Below are 22,102 nucleotides of genomic sequence, written 5' to 3'. Positions count from 1 at the left end.
TGGCTGGGAAAGGCCATGGGATGTAGAAATATTTTTTTCACATTTCTTTTCCTTTAAAAACTGGTAAATGATAGGGATTTTCGTACGGATAAGTAACCAGTGAACGGTTCGTTTAGCTTTATATATTGTTCCGGGTGGGCGTTGTATTGGTTTTTCGGAAGTGTTAGACCTGTGGGAGAAAAATTTAAATGGCTGGGAAAGGCCATGGAATGTAGAATTTTTTTTTCACATTTCTTTCCCTTTAAAAACTGGTAAATAATAGGGATTTTCAGACGGATAAGTACCCAGTGAACGGTTCGTTTAGCTTTATATATTGTTCCGGGTGGGCGTTGTATTGGTTTTTCGGAAGTGTTAGACCTGCGGTAGAAAAACTGAAGTGGCTAGGAAAGGCCATGGGATGTAGAAATATTTTTTCAAATTTTATTTCCTTGTAAAAACAGGTAAATAAATCGGGATTTTCGTACGGATAAGTACCCCGTGAACGGTTCGTTTAGCTTTATATATTGTTCCGGATGGGCGTTGTATTGGTTTTTCAGAAGTGTTAAACCTGTGGGAGAAAAACTGAAGTGGCTAGTTATGGCCATGGGATGTAGAAATATTTTTTTCACATTTCTTTTCCTTTAAAATCTGGTAAATAATAAGGATTTTCGGACGGATAAGTACCCAGTGAACGGTTCGTTTAGCTTTATATATTGTTCCGGGTGGGCGTTCTGTTGGTTTTTCAGAAGTGTTAAACCTGTGGGAGAAACATTTAAATGGTTGAGATAGGCCATGGGATATAGAATTGTATTTTTCACATTTTATTTCCTTGTAAAAACAGGTAAATAAATAGGGATTTTCGTACGTATAAGTACCCAGTGAACTGTTCGTTTAGCTTTATATATTGTTCCGGGTGGGCCTTGTATTGGTTTTTCGGAAGTGTTAGACCTGTGGGAGAAAAATTTAAATTGTTGGGAAAGGCAATGGGATGTAGAAATATTTTTTTCACATTTATTTCCTTGGAAAAACAGGTAAATAAATAGGGATTTTCGGAAGGATAAGTAACCAGTGAACGGTTCGTTTAGCTTTCTATATTGTTCCGGGTGGGCGTTATATTGGTTTCTCGGAAGTGTTTGACCTGTGGGAGGAAATTTTACATGGTTGGGAAAGGCCATGGGATGTAGAAATTTTTTTTTTACATTTCTTTCCTCTTTAAAACTGGGAAATAAATAGGGATTTTTGTACGTATAAGTACCCAGTGAACTGTTCGTTTAGCTTTATATATTGTTCCGGGTGGGCGTTCTATTGGTTTTTTGGAAGTGTTAGACCTGTGGGAGAAAAACTGAAGTGGCTGGGAAAGGCCATGGGATGTAGAAATATTCTTTTCACATTTCATTCCTTTTAAAAACTGGTAAATAAATAGGGATTTTGGTACGATTAAATACCGAGTGAACGGTTCGTTTAGCTTTATATATTGTTCCAGGTGGGCATTCTATTGGTTTTTCAGAAGTGTTAGACCTGTGGGAGAAACATTTAAATGGTTGAGATAGGCCATGGGATATAGAATTGTTTTTTTCACATTTTATTTCCTTGTAAAACTGGTAAATAAATAGGGATTTTCGTACGTATAAGTACCCAGTGAACCGTTCGTTTAGCTTTATATATTGTTCCGGGTGGGCCTTGTATTGGTTTTTCAGAAGTGTTAGACCTGTGGGAGAAAAATTTAAATGGTTGGGAAAGGCCATGGGATGTAGAAATATTCTTTTCACATTTCATTCCTTTTAAAAACTGGTAAATAAATAGGGATTTTGGTACGATTAAATACCGAGTAAACGGTTCGTTTAGCTTTATATATTGTTCCAGGTGGGCATTCTATTGGTTATTCAGAAGTGTTAGACCTGTGGGAGAAACATTTAAATGGTTGAGATAGGCCATGGGATATAGAATTGTTTTTTTCACATTTTATTTCCTTGTAAAACTGGTAAATAAATAGGGATTTTCGTACGTATAAGTACCCAGTGAACCGTTCGTTTAGCTTTATATATTGTTCCGGGTGGGCGTTGTATTGGTTTTTCGGAAGTGTTAGACTTGTGGGAGAAAAATTTAAATGGTTGAGATAGGCCATGGGATGTAGAATTGTTTTTTTCACATTTTATTTCCTTGTAAAAACAGGTAAATAAATCGGGATTTTCGTACGGATAGGTACCCCGTGAACGGTTCGTTTAGCTTTATATATTGTTCCGTATGGGCGTTGTATTGGTTTTTCGGAAGTGTTAAACCTGTGGGAGAAAAACTGAAGTGGCTGGTTATGGCCATGGGATGTAGAAATATTTTTTTCACATTTCTTTCCCTTTAAAATCTGGTAAATAATAAGGATTTTTGTACGGATAACTACCCAGTGAACGGTTCGTTTAGCTTTATATATTGTTCCGGGTGGGCGTTGTATTGGTTTTTCGGCAGTGTTAGACCTGTGGGAGAAAAACCGCAGTGGCTGGGAAAGGCCATGGGATGTAGAAATACTTTTTTCACATTTCATTCCCTTTAAAATTGGTTAATAATAGGGACTTTGGTACGGTTAAGTACCCAGTGAACGGTTCGTTTGGCTTTATATACTGTTCCGGGTGGGCGTTGTATTGGTTTTTCGGAAGTGTTAGACCTGCGGTAGAAAAACTGAAGTGGCTAGGAAAGGCCATGGGATGTAGAAATATTTTTTCAAATTTTATTTCCTTGTAAAAACAGGTAAATAAATCGGGATTTTCGTACGGATAAGTACCCCGTGAACGGTTCGTTTAGCTTTATATATTGTTCCGGATGGGCGTTGTATTGGTTTTTCAGAAGTGTTAAACCTGTGGTAGAAAAACTGAAGTGGCTAGTTATGGCCATGGGATGTAGAAATATTTTTTTCACATTTCTTTTCCTTTAAAATCTGGTAAATAATAAGGATTTTCGGACGGATAAGTACCCAGTAAACGGTTCGTTTAGCTTTATATATTGTTCCGGGTGGGCGTTCTGTTGGTTTTTCAGAAGTGTTAAACCTGTGGGAGAAACATTTAAATGGTTGAGATAGGCCATGGGATATAGAATTGTATTTTTCACATTTTATTTCCTTGTAAAAACAGGTAAATAAATAGGGATTTTCGTACGTATAAGTACCCAGTGAACCGTTCGTTTAGCTTTATATATTGTTCCGGGTGGGCCTTGTATTGGTTTTTCGGAAGTGTTAGACCTGTGGGAGAAAAATTTAAATGGTTGGGAAATGCCATGGGATGTAGAAATATTTTTTTCACATTTATTTCCTTGGAAAAACAGGTAAATAAATAGGGATTTTCGGAAGGATAAGTAACCAGTGAACGGTTCGTTTAGCTTTATATATTGTTCCGGGTGGGCGTTATATTGGTTTCTCAGAAGTGTTTGACCTGTGGGAGGAAATTTTACATGGTTGGGAAAGGCCATGGGATGTAGAAATTTTTTTTTTACATTTCTTTCCTCTTTAAAACTGGGAAATAAATAGGGATTTTGGTACGGTTAAGGACCCAGTGAATGGTTCGTTTAGCTTTATATATTGTTCTGGTTGGGCGTTATATTGGATTTTTCGGAAGTGTTAGACCAGTGGGAGAAAAACTGCAGTGGCTGGGAAAGGCAATGGGATGTAGAAATACTTTTTTCACATTTCATTCACTTTAAATTTGGTAAATAATAGGGATTTTGGTACGGTTAAGTACCCAGTGAACGGTTCGTTTAGCTTTATATATTGTTCCGGGTGGGCGTTGTAATGGTTTTTCGGCAGTGTTAGACCTGTGGGAGAAAAATTTAAATGGTTGAGATAGGCCATGAGATGTAGAATTGTTTTTTTCACATTTTATTTCCTTGTAAAAACAGGTAAATCAATAGGGATTTTCTTACGTCTAAGTACCCAGTGAATGGTTCGTTTAGCTTTATATATTGTTCCGGGAGGGCGTTGTATTGGTTTTTCGGAAGTGTTAGACCTGTGGGAGAAAAACGGAAGTGGCTGGGAAAGGCCATGGGATGTAGAAATATTTTTTTCACATTTTATTTCCTTGTAAAAACTGGTAAATCAATAGGGATTTTCGTACGGATAAGTACCCAGTGAACATTTCGTTTAGCTTTTTATATTATTCCGGGTTGGCGTTCTATTGGTTTTTTGGAAGTGTTAGACCTGTGGGAGAAAAACTGAAGTGGCTGGGAAAGGCCATGGGATGTAGAAATATTCTTTTCACATTTCATTCCTTTTAAAAACTGGTAAATAAATAGGGATTTTGGTACGATTAAATACCGAGTGAACGGTTCGTTTAGCTTTATATATTGTTCCAGGTGGGCATTCTATTGGTTTTTCAGAAGTGTTAGACCTGTGGGAGAAACATTTAAATGGTTGAGATAGGCCATGGGATATAGAATTGTTTTTTTCACATTTTATTTCCTTGTAAAACTGGTAAATAAATAGGGATTTTCGTACGTATAAGTACCCAGTGAACCGTTCGTTTAGCTTTATATATTGTTCCGGGTGGGCATTGTATTGGTTTTTCGGAAGTGTTAGACCTGTGGGAGAAAAATTTAAATGGTTGGGAAAGGCCATGGGATGTAGAAATATTCTTTTCACATTTCATTCCTTTTAAAAACTGGTAAATAAATAGGGATTTTGGTACGATTAAATACCGAGTAAACGGTTCGTTTAGCTTTATATATTGTTCCAGGTGGGCATTCTATTGGTTTTTCAGAAGTGTTAGACCTGTGGGAGAAACATTTAAATGGTTGAGATAGGCCATGGGATATAGAATTGTTTTTTTCACATTTTATTTCCTTGTAAAACTGGTAAATAAATAGGGATTTTCGTACGTATAAGTACCCAGTGAACCGTTCGTTTAGCTTTATATATTGTTCCGGGTGGGCGTTGTATTGGTTTTTCGGAAGTGTTAGACTTTTGGGAGAAAAATTTAAATGGTTGAGATAGTCCATGGGATGTAGAATTGTTTTTTTCACATTTTATTTCCTTGTAAAAACAGGTAAATAAATCGGGATTTTCGTACGGATAAGTACCCCGTGAACGGTTCGTTTAGCTTTATATATTGTTCCGTATGGGCGTTGTATTGGTTTTTCGGAAGTGTTAAAACTGTGGGAGAAAAACTGAAGTATCTGGTTATGGCCATGGTATGTAGAAATACTTTTTTCACATTTCATTCCGTTTAAAATTGGTTAATAATAGGGACTTTGGTACGGTTAAGTACCCAGTGAACGGTTCGTTTAGCTTTATATATTGTTCCGGGTGGGCGTTGTAGTGGTTTTTCAGAAGTGTTAAACCTGTGGGAGAAAAACTGAAGTGGCTAGGAAAGGCCATGGGATGTAGAAATATTTTTTTCACATTTTATTTCCTTGTAAAAACAGGTAAATAAATCGGGATTTTCATACGGATAAGTACCCCGTGAACGGTTTGTTTAGCTTTATATATTGTTCCGGATGGGCGTTGTATTGGTTTTTCGGAAGTGTTAAACCTGTGGGAGAAAAACTGAAGTGGCTGGTTATGGCCATGGGATGTAGAAATATTTTTTTCACATTTCTTTCCCTTTAAAATCTGGTAAATAATAAGGATTTTCGTACGGATAACTACCCAGTGAACGGTTCGTTTAGCTTTATATATTGTTTCGGGTGGGCGTTGTATTGGTTTTTCGGAAGTGTTAGACCTGTGGGAGAAACATTTAAATGGTTGAGATAGGCCATGGGATATAGAATTGTATTTTTCACATTTTATTTCCTTGTAAAAACAGGTAAATAAATAGGGATTTTCGTATGTATAAGTACCCAGTGAACGGTTCGTTTAGCTTTATATATTGTTCCGGGTGGGCATTCTATTGGTTTTTCAGAAGTGTTAGACCTGTGGGAGAAACATTTAAATGGTTGAGATAGGCCATGGGATATAGAATTGTTTTTTTCACATTTTATTTCCTTGTAAAACTGGTAAATAAATAGGGATTTTCGTACGTATAAGTACCCAGTGAACCGTTCGTTTAGCTTTATATATTGTTCCGGGTGGGCGTTGTATTGGTTTTTCGGAAGTGTTAGACTTGTGGGAGAAAAATTTAAATGGTTGAGATAGGCCATGGGATGTAGAATTGTTTTTTACACATTTTATTTCCTTGTAAAAACAGGTAAATAAATCGGGATTTTCGTACGGATAGGTACCCCGTGAACGGTTCGTTTAGCTTTATATATTGTTCCGTATGGGCGTTGTATTGGTTTTTCGGAAGTGTTAAACCTGTGGGAGAAAAACTGAAGTGGCTGGTTATGGCCATGGGATGTAGAAATATTTTTTCACATTTCTTTCCCTTTAAAATCTGGTAAATAATAAGGATTTTCGTACGGATAACTACCCAGTGAACGGTTCGTTTAGCTTTATATATTGTTCCGGGTGGGCGTTGTATTGGTTTTTCGGCAGTGTTAGACCTGTGGGAGAAAAACCGCAGTGGCTGGGAAAGGCAATGGGATGTAGAAATACTTTTTTCACATTTCATTCACTTTAAATTTGGTAAATAATAGGGATTTTGGTACGGTTAAGTACCCAGTGAACGGTTCGTTTAGCTTTATATATTGTTCCGGGTGGGCGTTGTAATGGTTTTTCGGCAGTGTTAGACCTGTGGGAGAAAAATTTAAATGGTTGAGATAGGCCATGGGATGTAGAATTGTTTTTTTCACATTTTATTTCCTTGTAAAAACAGGTAAATCAATAGGGATTTTCTTACGTCTAAGTACCCAGTGAATGGTTCGTTTAGCTTTATATATTGTTCCGGGAGGGCGTTGTATTGGTTTTTCGGAAGTGTTAGACCTGTGGGAGAAAAACGGAAGTGGCTGGGAAAGGCCATGGGATGTAGAAATATTTTTTTCACATTTTATTTCCTTGTAAAAACTGGTAAATCAATAGGGATTTTCGTACGGATAAGTACCCAGTGAACATTTCGTTTAGCTTTATATATTGTTCCGGGTGGGCCTTGTATTGGTTTTTCGGAAGTGTTAGACCTGTGGGAGAAAAATTTAAATGGTTGGGAAAGGCCATGGGATGTAGAAATATTCTTTTCACATTTCATTCCTTTTAAAAACTGGTAAATAAATAGGGATTTTGGTACGATTAAATACCGAGTAAACGGTTCGTTTAGCTTTATATATTGTTCCAGGTGGGCATTCTATTGGTTTTTCAGAAGTGTTAGACCTGTGGGAGAAACATTTAAATGGTTGAGATAGGCCATGGGATATAGAATTGTTTTTTTCACATTTTATTTCCTTGTAAAACTGGTAAATAAATAGGGATTTTCGTACGTATAAGTACCCAGTGAACCGTTCGTTTAGCTTTATATATTGTTCCGGGTGGGCGTTGTATTGGTTTTTCGGAAGTGTTAGACTTTTGGGAGAAAAATTTAAATGGTTGAGATAGTCCATGGGATGTAGAATTGTTTTTTTCACATTTTATTTCCTTGTAAAAACAGGTAAATAAATCGGGATTTTCGTACGGATAAGTACCCCGTGAACGGTTCGTTTAGCTTTATATATTGTTCCGTATGGGCGTTGTATTGGTTTTTCGGAAGTGTTAAAACTGTGGGAGAAAAACTGAAGTATCTGGTTATGGCCATGGTATGTAGAAATACTTTTTTCACATTTCATTCCCTTTAAAATTGGTTAATAATAGGGACTTTGGTACGGTTAAGTACCCAGTGAACGGTTCGTTTAGCTTTATATATTGTTCCGGGTGGGCGTTGTAGTGGTTTTTCAGAAGTGTTAAACCTGTGGGAGAAAAACTGAAGTGGCTAGGAAAGGCCATGGGATGTAGAAATATTTTTTTCACATTTTATTTCCTTGTAAAAACAGGTAAATAAATCGGGATTTTCATACGGATAAGTACCCCGTGAACGGTTCGTTTAGCTTTATATATTGTTCCGGATGGGCGTTGTATTGGTTTTTCGGAAGTGTTAAACCTGTGGGAGAAAAACTGAAGTGGCTGGTTATGGCCATGGGATGTAGAAATATTTTTTTCACATTTCTTTCCCTTTAAAATCTGGTAAATAATAAGGATTTTCGTACGGATAACTACCCAGTGAACGGTTCGTTTAGCTTTATATATTGTTTCGGGTGGGCGTTGTATTGGTTTTTCGGAAGTGTTAGACCTGTGGGAGAAACATTTAAATGGTTGAGATAGGCCATGGGATATAGAATTGTATTTTTCACATTTTATTTCCTTGTAAAAACAGGTAAATAAATAGGGATTTTCGTACGTATAAGTACCCAGTGAACGGTTCGTTTAGCTTTATATATTGTTCCGGGTGGGCATTCTATTGGTTTTTCAGAAGTGTTAGACCTGTGGGAGAAACATTTAAATGGTTGAGATAGGCCATGGGATATAGAATTGTTTTTTTCACATTTTATTTCCTTGTAAAACTGGTAAATAAATAGGGATTTTCGTACGTATAAGTACCCAGTGAACCGTTCGTTTAGCTTTATATATTGTTCCGGGTGGGCGTTGTATTGGTTTTTCGGAAGTGTTAGACTTGTGGGAGAAAAATTTAAATGGTTGAGATAGGCCATGGGATGTAGAATTGTTTTTTACACATTTTATTTCCTTGTAAAAACAGGTAAATAAATCGGGATTTTCGTACGGATAGGTACCCCGTGAACGGTTCGTTTAGCTTTATATATTGTTCCGTATGGGCGTTGTATTGGTTTTTCGGAAGTGTTAAACCTGTGGGAGAAAAACTGAAGTGGCTGGTTATGTCCATGGGATGTAGAAATATTTTTTCACATTTCTTTCCCTTTAAAATCTGGTAAATAATAAGGATTTTCGTACGGATAACTACCCAGTGAACGGTTCGTTTAGCTTTATATATTGTTCCGGGTGGGCGTTGTATTGGTTTTTCGGCAGTGTTAGACCTGTGGGAGAAAAACCGCAGTGGCTGGGAAAGGCCATGGGATGTAGAAATACTTTTTTCACATTTCATTCCCTTTAAAATTGGTTAATAATAGGGACTTTGGTACGGTTAAGTACCCAGTGAACGGTTCGTTTGGCTTTATATACTGTTCCGGGTGGGCGTTGTAGTGGTTTTTCAGAAGTGTTAGAACTGTGGGAGAAAAACTGAAATGGCTGGGAAAGGCCATGGGATGTAGAAATATTTTTTTCACATTTCTTTTCCTTTAAAAACTGGTAAATGATAGGGATTTTCGTACGGATAAGTAACCAGTGAACGGTTCGTTTAGCTTTATATATTGTTCCGGGTGGGCGTTGTATTGGTTTTTCGGAAGTGTTAGACCTGTGGGAGAAAAATTTAAATGGCTGGGAAAGGCCATGGAATGTAGAATTTTTTTTTCACATTTCTTTCCCTTTAAAAACTGGTAAATAATAGGGATTTTCAGACGGATAAGTACCCAGTGAACGGTTCGTTTAGCTTTATATATTGTTCCGGGTGGGCGTTGTATTGGTTTTTCGGAAGTGTTAGACCTGCGGTAGAAAAACTGAAGTGGCTAGGAAAGGCCATGGGATGTAGAAATATTTTTTCAAATTTTATTTCCTTGTAAAAACAGGTAAATAAATCGGGATTTTCGTACGGATAAGTACCCCGTGAACGGTTCGTTTAGCTTTATATATTGTTCCGGATGGGCGTTGTATTGGTTTTTCTGAAGTGTTAAACCTGTGGGAGAAAAACTGAAGTGGCTAGTTATGGCCATGGGATGTAGAAATATTTTTTTCACATTTCTTTTCCTTTAAAATCTGGTAAATAATAAGGATTTTCGGACGGATAAGTACCCAGTGAACGGTTCGTTTAGCTTTATATATTGTTCCGGGTGGGCGTTCTGTTGGTTTTTCAGAAGTGTTAAACCTGTGGGAGAAACATTTAAATGGTTGAGATAGGCCATGGGATATAGAATTGTATTTTTCACATTTTATTTCCTTGTAAAAACAGGTAAATAAATAGGGATTTTCGTACGTATAAGTACCCAGTGAACTGTTCGTTTAGCTTTATATATTGTTCCGGGTGGGCCTTGTATTGGTTTTTCGGAAGTGTTAGACCTGTGGGAGAAAAATTTAAATTGTTGGGAAAGGCAATGGGATGTAGAAATATTTTTTTCACATTTATTTCCTTGGAAAAACAGGTAAATAAATAGGGATTTTCGGAAGGATAAGTAACCAGTGAACGGTTCGTTTAGCTTTCTATATTGTTCCGGGTGGGCGTTATATTGGTTTCTCGGAAGTGTTTGACCTGTGGGAGGAAATTTTACATGGTTGGGAAAGGCCATGGGATGTAGAAATTTTTTTTTTACATTTCTTTCCTCTTTAAAACTGGGAAATAAATAGGGATTTTTGTACGTATAAGTACCCAGTGAACTGTTCGTTTAGCTTTATATATTGTTCCGGGTGGGCGTTCTATTGGTTTTTTGGAAGTGTTAGACCTGTGGGAGAAAAACTGAAGTGGCTGGGAAAGGCCATGGGATGTAGAAATATTCTTTTCACATTTCATTCCTTTTAAAAACTGGTAAATAAATAGGGATTTTGGTACGATTAAATACCGAGTGAACGGTTCGTTTAGCTTTATATATTGTTCCAGGTGGGCATTCTATTGGTTTTTCAGAAGTGTTAGACCTGTGGGAGAAACATTTAAATGGTTGAGATAGGCCATGGGATATAGAATTGTTTTTTTCACATTTTATTTCCTTGTAAAACTGGTAAATAAATAGGGATTTTCGTACGTATAAGTACCCAGTGAACCGTTCGTTTAGCTTTATATATTGTTCCGGGTGGGCCTTGTATTGGTTTTTCGGAAGTGTTAGACCTGTGGGAGAAAAATTTAAATGGTTGGGAAAGGCCATGGGATGTAGAAATATTCTTTTCACATTTCATTCCTTTTAAAAACTGGTAAATAAATAGGGATTTTGGTACGATTAAATACCGAGTAAACGGTTCGTTTAGCTTTATATATTGTTCCAGGTGGGCATTCTATTGGTTATTCAGAAGTGTTAGACCTGTGGGAGAAACATTTAAATGGTTGAGATAGGCCATGGGATATAGAATTGTTTTTTTCACATTTTATTTCCTTGTAAAACTGGTAAATAAATAGGGATTTTCGTACGTATAAGTACCCAGTGAACCGTTCGTTTAGCTTTATATATTGTTCCGGGTGGGCGTTGTATTGGTTTTTCGGAAGTGTTAGACTTGTGGGAGAAAAATTTAAATGGTTGAGATAGGCCATGGGATGTAGAATTGTTTTTTTCACATTTTATTTCCTTGTAAAAACAGGTAAATAAATCGGGATTTTCGTACGGATAGGTACCCCGTGAACGGTTCGTTTAGCTTTATATATTGTTCCGTATGGGCGTTGTATTGGTTTTTCGGAAGTGTTAAACCTGTGGGAGAAAAACTGAAGTGGCTGGTTATGGCCATGGGATGTAGAAATATTTTTTTCACATTTCTTTCCCTTTAAAATCTGGTAAATAATAAGGATTTTTGTACGGATAACTACCCAGTGAACGGTTCGTTTAGCTTTATATATTGTTCCGGGTGGGCGTTGTATTGGTTTTTCGGCAGTGTTAGACCTGTGGGAGAAAAACCGCAGTGGCTGGGAAAGGCCATGGGATGTAGAAATACTTTTTTCACATTTCATTCCCTTTAAAATTGGTTAATAATAGGGACTTTGGTACGGTTAAGTACCCAGTGAACGGTTCGTTTGGCTTTATATACTGTTCCGGGTGGGCGTTGTAGTGGTTTTTCAGAAGTGTTAGAACTGTGGGAGAACAACTGAAATGGCTGGGAAAGGCCATGGGATGTAGAAATATTTTTTTCACATTTCTTTTCCTTTAAAAACTGGTAAATGATAGGGATTTTCGTACGGATAAGTAACCAGTGAACGGTTCGTTTAGCTTTATATATTGTTCCGGGTGGGCGTTGTATTGGTTTTTCGGAAGTGTTAGACCTGCGGTAGAAAAACTGAAGTGGCTAGGAAAGGCCATGGGATGTAGAAATATTTTTTCAAATTTTATTTCCTTGTAAAAACAGGTAAATAAATCGGGATTTTCGTACGGATAGGTACCCCGTGAACGGTTCGTTTAGCTTTATATATTGTTCCGTATGGGCGTTGTATTGGTTTTTCGGAAGTGTTAAACCTGTGGGAGAAAAACTGAAGTGGCTGGTTATGGCCATGGGATGTAGAAATATTTTTTCACATTTCTTTCCCTTTAAAATCTGGTAAATAATAAGGATTTTCGTACGGATAACTACCCAGTGAACGGTTCGTTTAGCTTTATATATTGTTCCGGGTGGGCGTTGTATTGGTTTTTCGGCAGTGTTAGACCTGTGGGAGAAAAACCGCAGTGGCTGGGAAAGGCCATGGGATGTAGAAATACTTTTTTCACATTTCATTCCCTTTAAAATTGGTTAATAATAGGGACTTTGGTACGGTTAAGTACCCAGTGAACGGTTCGTTTGGCTTTATATACTGTTCCGGGTGGGCGTTGTAGTGGTTTTTCAGAAGTGTTAGAACTGTGGGAGAAAAACTGAAATGGCTGGGAAAGGCCATGGGATGTAGAAATATTTTTTTCACATTTCTTTTCCTTTAAAAACTGGTAAATGATAGGGATTTTCGTACGGATAAGTAACCAGTGAACGGTTCGTTTAGCTTTATATATTGTTCCGGGTGGGCGTTGTATTGGTTTTTCGGAAGTGTTAGACCTGTGGGAGAAAAATTTAAATGGCTGGGAAAGGCCATGGAATGTAGAATTTTTTTTTCACATTTCTTTCCCTTTAAAAACTGGTAAATAATAGGGATTTTCAGACGGATAAGTACCCAGTGAACGGTTCGTTTAGCTTTATATATTGTTCCGGGTGGGCGTTGTATTGGTTTTTCGGAAGTGTTAGACCTGCGGTAGAAAAACTGAAGTGGCTAGGAAAGGCCATGGGATGTAGAAATATTTTTTCAAATTTTATTTCCTTGTAAAAACAGGTAAATAAATCGGGATTTTCGTACGGATAAGTACCCCGTGAACGGTTCGTTTAGCTTTATATATTGTTCCGGATGGGCGTTGTATTGGTTTTTCAGAAGTGTTAAACCTGTGGGAGAAAAACTGAAGTGGCTAGTTATGGCCATGGGATGTAGAAATATTTTTTTCACATTTCTTTTCCTTTAAAATCTGGTAAATAATAAGGATTTTCGGACGGATAAGTACCCAGTGAACGGTTCGTTTAGCTTTATATATTGTTCCGGGTGGGCGTTCTGTTGGTTTTTCAGAAGTGTTAAACCTGTGGGAGAAACATTTAAATGGTTGAGATAGGCCATGGGATATAGAATTGTATTTTTCACATTTTATTTCCTTGTAAAAACAGGTAAATAAATAGGGATTTTCGTACGTATAAGTACCCAGTGAACGGTTCGTTTAGCTTTATATATTGTTCCGGGTGGGCATTCTATTGGTTTTTCAGAAGTGTTAGACCTGTGGGAGAAACATTTAAATGGTTGAGATAGGCCATGGGATATAGAATTGTTTTTTTCACATTTTATTTCCTTGTAAAACTGGTAAATAAATAGGGATTTTCGTACGTATAAGTACCCAGTGAACCGTTCGTTTAGCTTTATATATTGTTCCGGGTGGGCGTTGTATTGGTTTTTCGGAAGTGTTAGACTTGTGGGAGAAAAATTTAAATGGTTGAGATAGGCCATGGGATGTAGAATTGTTTTTTACACATTTTATTTCCTTGTAAAAACAGGTAAATAAATCGGGATTTTCGTACGGATAGGTACCCCGTGAACGGTTCGTTTAGCTTTATATATTGTTCCGTATGGGCGTTGTATTTGTTTTTCGGAAGTGTTAAACCTGTGGGAGAAAAACTGAAGTGGCTGGTTATGTCCATGGGATGTAGAAATATTTTTTCACATTTCTTTCCCTTTAAAATCTGGTAAATAATAAGGATTTTCGTACGGATAACTACCCAGTGAACGGTTCGTTTAGCTTTATATATTGTTCCGGGTGGGCGTTGTATTGGTTTTTCGGCAGTGTTAGACCTGTGGGAGAAAAACCGCAGTGGCTGGGAAAGGCCATGGGATGTAGAAATACTTTTTTCACATTTCATTCCCTTTAAAATTGGTTAATAATAGGGACTTTGGTACGGTTAAGTACCCAGTGAACGGTTCGTTTGGCTTTATATACTGTTCCGGGTGGGCGTTGTAGTGGTTTTTCAGAAGTGTTAGAACTGTGGGAGAAAAACTGAAATGGCTGGGAAAGGCCATGGGATGTAGAAATATTTTTTTCACATTTCTTTTCCTTTAAAAACTGGTAAATGATAGGGATTTTCGTACGGATAAGTAACCAGTGAACGGTTCGTTTAGCTTTATATATTGTTCCGGGTGGGCGTTGTATTGGTTTTTCGGAAGTGTTAGACCTGTGGGAGAAAAATTTAAATGGCTGGGAAAGGCCATGGAATGTAGAATTTTTTTTTCACATTTCTTTCCCTTTAAAAACTGGTAAATAATAGGGATTTTCAGACGGATAAGTACCCAGTGAACGGTTCGTTTAGCTTTATATATTGTTCCGGGTGGGCGTTGTATTGGTTTTTCGGAAGTGTTAGACCTGCGGTAGAAAAACTGAAGTGGCTAGGAAAGGCCATGGGATGTAGAAATATTTTTTCAAATTTTATTTCCTTGTAAAAACAGGTAAATAAATCGGGATTTTCGTACGGATAAGTACCCCGTGAACGGTTCGTTTAGCTTTATATATTGTTCCGGATGGGCGTTGTATTGGTTTTTCAGAAGTGTTAAACCTGTGGGAGAAAAACTGAAGTGGCTAGTTATGGCCATGGGATGTAGAAATATTTTTTTCACATTTCTTTTCCTTTAAAATCTGGTAAATAATAAGGATTTTCGGACGGATAAGTACCCAGTGAACGGTTCGTTTAGCTTTATATATTGTTCCGGGTGGGCGTTCTGTTGGTTTTTCAGAAGTGTTAAACCTGTGGGAGAAACATTTAAATGGTTGAGATAGGCCATGGGATATAGAATTGTATTTTTCACATTTTATTTCCTTGTAAAAACAGGTAAATAAATAGGGATTTTCGTACGTATAAGTACCCAGTGAACTGTTCGTTTAGCTTTATATATTGTTCCGGGTGGGCCTTGTATTGGTTTTTCGGAAGTGTTAGACCTGTGGGAGAAAAATTTAAATTGTTGGGAAAGGCAATGGGATGTAGAAATATTTTTTTCACATTTATTTCCTTGGAAAAACAGGTAAATAAATAGGGATTTTCGGAAGGATAAGTAACCAGTGAACGGTTCGTTTAGCTTTCTATATTGTTCCGGGTGGGCGTTATATTGGTTTCTCGGAAGTGTTTGACCTGTGGGAGGAAATTTTACATGGTTGGGAAAGGCCATGGGATGTAGAAATTTTTTTTTTACATTTCTTTCCTCTTTAAAACTGGGAAATAAATAGGGATTTTTGTACGTATAAGTACCCAGTGAACTGTTCGTTTAGCTTTATATATTGTTCCGGGTGGGCGTTCTATTGGTTTTTTGGAAGTGTTAGACCTGTGGGAGAAAAACTGAAGTGGCTGGGAAAGGCCATGGGATGTAGAAATATTCTTTTCACATTTCATTCCTTTTAAAAACTGGTAAATAAATAGGGATTTTGGTACGATTAAATACCGAGTGAACGGTTCGTTTAGCTTTATATATTGTTCCAGGTGGGCATTCTATTGGTTTTTCAGAAGTGTTAGACCTGTGGGAGAAACATTTAAATGGTTGAGATAGGCCATGGGATATAGAATTGTTTTTTTCACATTTTATTTCCTTGTAAAACTGGTAAATAAATAGGGATTTTCGTACGTATAAGTACCCAGTGAACCGTTCGTTTAGCTTTATATATTGTTCCGGGTGGGCCTTGTATTGGTTTTTCGGAAGTGTTAGACCTGTGGGAGAAAAATTTAAATGGTTGGGAAAGGCCATGGGATGTAGAAATATTCTTTTCACATTTCATTCCTTTTAAAAACTGGTAAATAAATAGGGATTTTGGTACGATTAAATACCGAGTAAACGGTTCGTTTAGCTTTATATATTGTTCCAGGTGGGCATTCTATTGGTTATTCAGAAGTGTTAGACCTGTGGGAGAAACATTTAAATGGTTGAGATAGGCCATGGGATATAGAATTGTTTTTTTCACATTTTATTTCCTTGTAAAACTGGTAAATAAATAGGGATTTTCGTACGTATAAGTACCCAGTGAACCGTTCGTTTAGCTTTATATATTGTTCCGGGTGGGCGTTGTATTGGTTTTTCGGAAGTGTTAGACTTGTGGGAGAAAAATTTAAATGGTTGAGATAGGCCATGGGATGTAGAATTGTTTTTTTCACATTTTATTTCCTTGTAAAAACAGGTAAATAAATCGGGATTTTCGTACGGATAGGTACCCCGTGAACGGTTCGTTTAGCTTTATATATTGTTCCGTATGGGCGTTGTATGGGTTTTTCGGAAGTGTTAAACCTGTGGGAGAAAAACTGAAGTGGCTGGTTATGGCCATGGGATGTAGAAATATTTTTTTCACATTTCTTTCCCTTTAAAATCTGGTAAATAATAAGGATTTTTGTACGGATAACTACCCAGTGAACGGTTCGTTTAGCTTTATATATTGTTCCGGGTGGGCGTTGTATTGGTTTTTCGGCAGTGTTAGACCTGTGGGAGAAAAACCGCAGTGGCTGGGAAAGGCCATGGGATGTAGAAATACTTTTTTCACATTTCATTCCCTTTAAAATTGGTTAATAATAGGGACTTTGGTACGGTTAAGTACCCAGTGAACGGTTCGTTTGGCTTTATATACTGTTCCGGGTGGGCGTTGTAGTGGTTTTTCAGAAGTGTTAGAACTGTGGGAGAAAAACTGAAATGGCTGGGAAAGGCCATGGGATGTAGAAATATTTTTTTCACATTTCTTTTCCTTTAAAAACTGGTAAATGATAGGGATTTTCGTACGGATAAGTAACCAGTGAACGGTTCGTTTAGCTTTATATATTGTTCCGGGTGGGCGTTGTATTGGTTTTTCGGAAGTGTTAGACCTGCGGTAGAAAAACTGAAGTGGCTAGGAAAGGCCATGGGATGTAGAAATATTTTTTCAAATTTTATTTCCTTGTAAAAACAGGTAAATAAATCGGGATTTTCGTACGGATAAGTACCCCGTGAACGGTTCGTTTAGCTTTATATATTGTTCCGGATGGGCGTTGTATTGGTTTTTCAGAAGTGTTAAACCTGTGGGAGAAAAACTGAAGTGGCTAGTTATGGCCATGGGATGTAGAAATATTTTTTTCACATTTCTTTTCCTTTAAAATCTGGTAAATAATAAGGATTTTCGGACGGATAAGTACCCAGTAAACGGTTCGTTTAGCTTTATACATTGTTCCGGGTGGGCGTTCTGTTGGTTTTTCAGAAGTGTTAAACCTGTGGGAGAAACATTTAAATGGTTGAGATAGGCCATGGGATATAGAATTGTATTTTTCACATTTTATTTCCTTGTAAAAACAGGTAAATAAATAGGGATTTTCGTACGTATAAGTACCCAGTGAACCGTTCGTTTAGCTTTATATATTGTTCCGGGTGGGCCTTGTATTGGTTTTTCGGAAGTGTTAGACCTGTGGGAGAAAAATTTAAATGGTTGGGAAATGCCATGGGATGTAGAAATATTTTTTTCACATTTATTTCCTTGGAAAAACAGGTAAATAAATAGGGATTTTCGGAAGGATAAGTAACCAGTGAACGGTTCGTTTAGCTTTATATATTGTTCCGGGTGGGCGTTATATTGGTTTCTCAGAAGTGTTTGACCTGTGGGAGGAAATTTTACATGGTTGGGAAAGGCCATGGGATGTAGAAATTTTTTTTTTACATTTCTTTCCTCTTTAAAACTGGGAAATAAATAGGGATTTTGGTACGGTTAAGGACCCAGTGAATGGTTCGTTTAGCTTTATATATTGTTCTGGTTGGGCGTTATATTGGATTTTTCGGAAGTGTTAGACCAGTGGGAGAAAAACTGCAGTGGCTGGGAAAGGCAATGGGATGTAGAAATACTTTTTTCACATTTCATTCACTTTAAATTTGGTAAATAATAGGGATTTTGGTACGGTTAAGTACCCAGTGAACGGTTCGTTTAGCTTTATATATTGTTCCGGGTGGGCGTTGTAATGGTTTTTCGGCAGTGTTAGACCTGTGGGAGAAAAATTTAAATGGTTGAGATAGGCCATGGGATATAGAATTGTTTTTTTCACATTTTATTTCCTTGTAAAACTGGTAAATAAATAGGGATTTTCGTACGTATAAGTACCCAGTGAACCGTTCGTTTAGCTTTATATATTGTTCCGGGTGGGCGTTGTATTGGTTTTTCGGAAGTGTTAGACTTTTGGGAGAAAAATTTAAATGGGTGAGATAGTCCATGGGATGTAGAATTGTTTTTTTCACATTTTATTTCCTTGTAAAAACAGGTAAATAAATCGGGATTTTCGTACGGATAAGTACCCCGTGAACGGTTCGTTTAGCTTTATATATTGTTCCGTATGGGCGTTGTATTGGTTTTTCGGAAGTGTTAAACCTGTGGGAGAAAAACTGAAGTATCTGGTTATGGCCATGGTATGTAGAAATATTTTTTTCACATTTCTTTCCCTTTAAAATCTGGTAAATAATAAGGATTTTCGTACGGATAACTACCCAGTGAACGGTTCATTTAGCTTTATATATTGTTCCGGGTGGGCGTTGTATTGGTTTTTCGGAAGTGTTAGACCTGTGGGAGAAAAACCGCAGTGGCTGGGAAAGGCCATGGGATGTAGAAATATTTTTTTCACATTTCATTCCCTTTAAAATTGGTTAATAATAGGGACTTTGGTACGGTTAAGTACCCAGTGAACGGTTCGTTTGGCTTTATATACTGTTCCGGGTGGGCGTTGTAGTGGTTTTTCAGAAGTGTTAGAACTGTGGGAGAAAAACTGAAATGGCTGGGAAAGGCCATGGGATGTAGAAATATTTTTTTCACATTTCTTTTCCTTTAAAAACTGGTAAATGATAGGGATTTTCGTACGGATAAGTAACCAGTGAATGGTTCGTTTAGCTTTATATATTGTTCCGGGTGGGCGTTGTATTGGTTTTTCGGAAGTGTTAGACCTGTGGGAGAAAAATTTAAATGGCTGGGAAAGGCCATGGAATGTAGAATTTTTTTTCACATTTCTTTCCCTTTAAAAACTGGTATATAATAGGGATTTTCAGACGGATAAGTACCCAGTGAACGGTTCGTTTAGCTTTATATATTGTTCCGGGTGGGCGTTGTATTGGTTTTTCGGAAGTGTTAGACCTGCGGTAGAAAAACTGAAGTGGCTAGGAAAGGCCATGGGATGTAGAAATATTTTTTCAAATTTTATTTCCTTGTAAAAACAGGTAAATAAATCGGGATTTTCGTACGGATAAGTACCCCGTGAACGGTTCGTTTAGCTTTATATATTGTTCCGGATGGGCGTTGTATTGGTTTTTCAGAAGTGTTAAACCTGTGGGAGAAAAACTGAAGTGGCTAGTTATGGCCATGGGATGTAGAAATATTTTTTTCACATTTCTTTTCCTTTAAAATCTGGTAAATAATAAGGATTTTCGGACGGATAAGTACCCAGTGAACGGTTCGTTTAGCTTTATATATTGTTCCGGGTGGGCGTTCTGTTGGTTTTTCAGAAGTGTTAAACCTGTGGGAGAAACATTTAAATGGTTGAGATAGGCCATGGGATATAGAATTGTATTTTTCACATTTTATTTCCTTGTAAAAACAGGTAAATAAATAGGGATTTTCGTACGTATAAGTACCCAGTGAACCGTTCGTTTAGCTTTATATATTGTTCCGGGTGGGCCTTGTATTGGTTTTTCGGAAGTGTTAGACCTGTGGGAGAAAAATTTAAATGGTTGGGAAATGCCATGGGATGTAGAAAAAATTTTTCACATTTATTTCCTTGGAAAAACAGGTAAATAAATAGGGATTTTCGGAAGGATAAGTAACCAGTGAACGGTTCGTTTAGCTTTATATATTGTTCCGGGTGGACGTTATATTGGTTTCTCAGAAGTGTTTGACCTGTGGGAGGAAATTTTACATGGTTGGGAAAGGCCATGGGATGTAGAAATTTTTTTTTTACATTTCTTTCCTCTTTAAAACTGGGAAATAAATAGGGATTTTGGTACGGTTAAGGACCCAGTGAATGGTTCGTTTAGCTTTATATATTGTTCTGGGTGGGCGTTATATTGGATTTTTCGGAAGTGTTAGACCAGTGGGAGAAAAACTGCAGTGGCTGGGAAAGGCAATGGGATGTAGAAATACTTTTTTCACATTTCATTCACTTTAAATTTGGTAAATAATAGGGATTTTGGTACGGTTAAGTACCCAGTGAACGGTTCGTTTAGCTTTATATATTGTTCCGTGTGGGCGTTGTAATGGTTTTTCGGCAGTGTTAGACCTGTGGGAGAAAAATTTAAATGGTTGAGATAGGCCATGGGATGTAGAATTGTTTTTTTCACATTTTATTTCCTTGTAAAAACAGGTAAATCAATAGGGATTTTCTTACGTCTAAGTACCCAGTGAATGGTTCGTTTAGCTTTATATATTGTTCCGGGAGGGCGTTGTATTGGTTTTTCGGAAGTGTTAGACCTGTGGGAGAAAAACGGAAGTGGCTGGGAAAGGCCATGGGATGTAGAAATATTCTTCTCACATTTCATTCCTTTTAAAAACTGGTAAATAAATAGGGATTTTGGTACGATTAAATACCGAGTGAACGGTTCGTTTAGCTTTATATATTGTTCCAGGTGGGCATTCTATTGGTTTTTCAGAAGTGTTAGACCTGTGGGAGAAACATTTAAATGGTTGAGATAGGCCATGGGATATAGAATTGTTTTTTTCACATTTTATTTCCTTGTAAAACTGGTAAATAAATAGGGATTTTCGTACGTATAAGTACCCAGTGAACCGTTCGTTTAGCTTTATATATTGTTCCGGGTGGGCCTTGTATTGGTTTTTCGGAAGTGTTAGACCTGTGGGAGAAAAATTTAAATGGTTGGGAAAGGCCATGGGATGTAGAAATATTCTTTTCACATTTCATTCCTTTTAAAAACTGGTAAATAAATAGGGATTTTGGTACGATTAAATACCGAGTGAACGGTTCGTTTAGCTTTATATATTGTTCCAGGTGGGCATTCTATTGGTTTTTCAGAAGTGTTAGACCTGTGGGAGAAACATATAATTGGTTGAGATAGGCCATGGGATATAGAATTGTTTTTTTCACATTTTATTTCCTTGTAAAACTGGTAAATAAATAGGGATTTTCGTACGTATAAGTACCCAGTGAACCGTTCGTTTAGCTTTATATATTGTTCCGGGTGGGACTTGTATTGGTTTTTCGGAAGTGTTAGACCTGTGGGAGAAAAATTTAAATGGTTGGGAAAGGCCATGGGATGTAGAAATATTCTTTTCACATTTCATTCCTTTTAAAAACTGGTAAATAAATAGGGATTTTGGTACGATTAAATACCGAGTGAACGGTTCGTTTCGCTTTATATATTGTTCCAGGTGGGCATTCTATTGGTTTTTCAGAAGTGTTAGACCTGTGGGAGAAACATTTAAATGGTTGAGATAGGCCATGGGATATAGAATTGTTTTTTTCACATTTTATTTCCCTGTAAAACTGGTAAATAAATAGGGATTTTCATACGTATAAGTACCCAGTGAACCGTTCGTTTAGCTTTATATATTGTTCCGGGTGGGCGTTGTATTGATTTTTCGGAAGTGTTAGACTTGTGGGAGAAAAATTTAAATGGTTGAGATAGTCCATGGGATGTAGAATTGTTTTTTTCACATTTTATTTCCTTGTAAAAACAGGTAAATAAATCGGGATTTTCGTACGGATAAGTACCCCGTGAACGGTTCGTTTAGCTTTATATATTGTTCCGTATGGGCGTTGTATTGGTTTTTCGGAAGTGTTAAACCTGTGGGAGAAAAACTGAAGTATCTGGTTATGGCCATGGTATGTAGAAATATTTTTTTCACATTTCTTTCCCTTTAAAATCTGGTAAATAATAAGGATTTTCGTACGGATAACTACCCA

This window comes from Paroedura picta, chromosome 4 (genome assembly GCF_049243985.1).
Source record: "Paroedura picta isolate Pp20150507F chromosome 4, Ppicta_v3.0, whole genome shotgun sequence".
Taxonomy (NCBI): domain Eukaryota; kingdom Metazoa; phylum Chordata; class Lepidosauria; order Squamata; family Gekkonidae; genus Paroedura; species Paroedura picta.
This window is presented reverse-complemented; position numbering follows the sequence as displayed.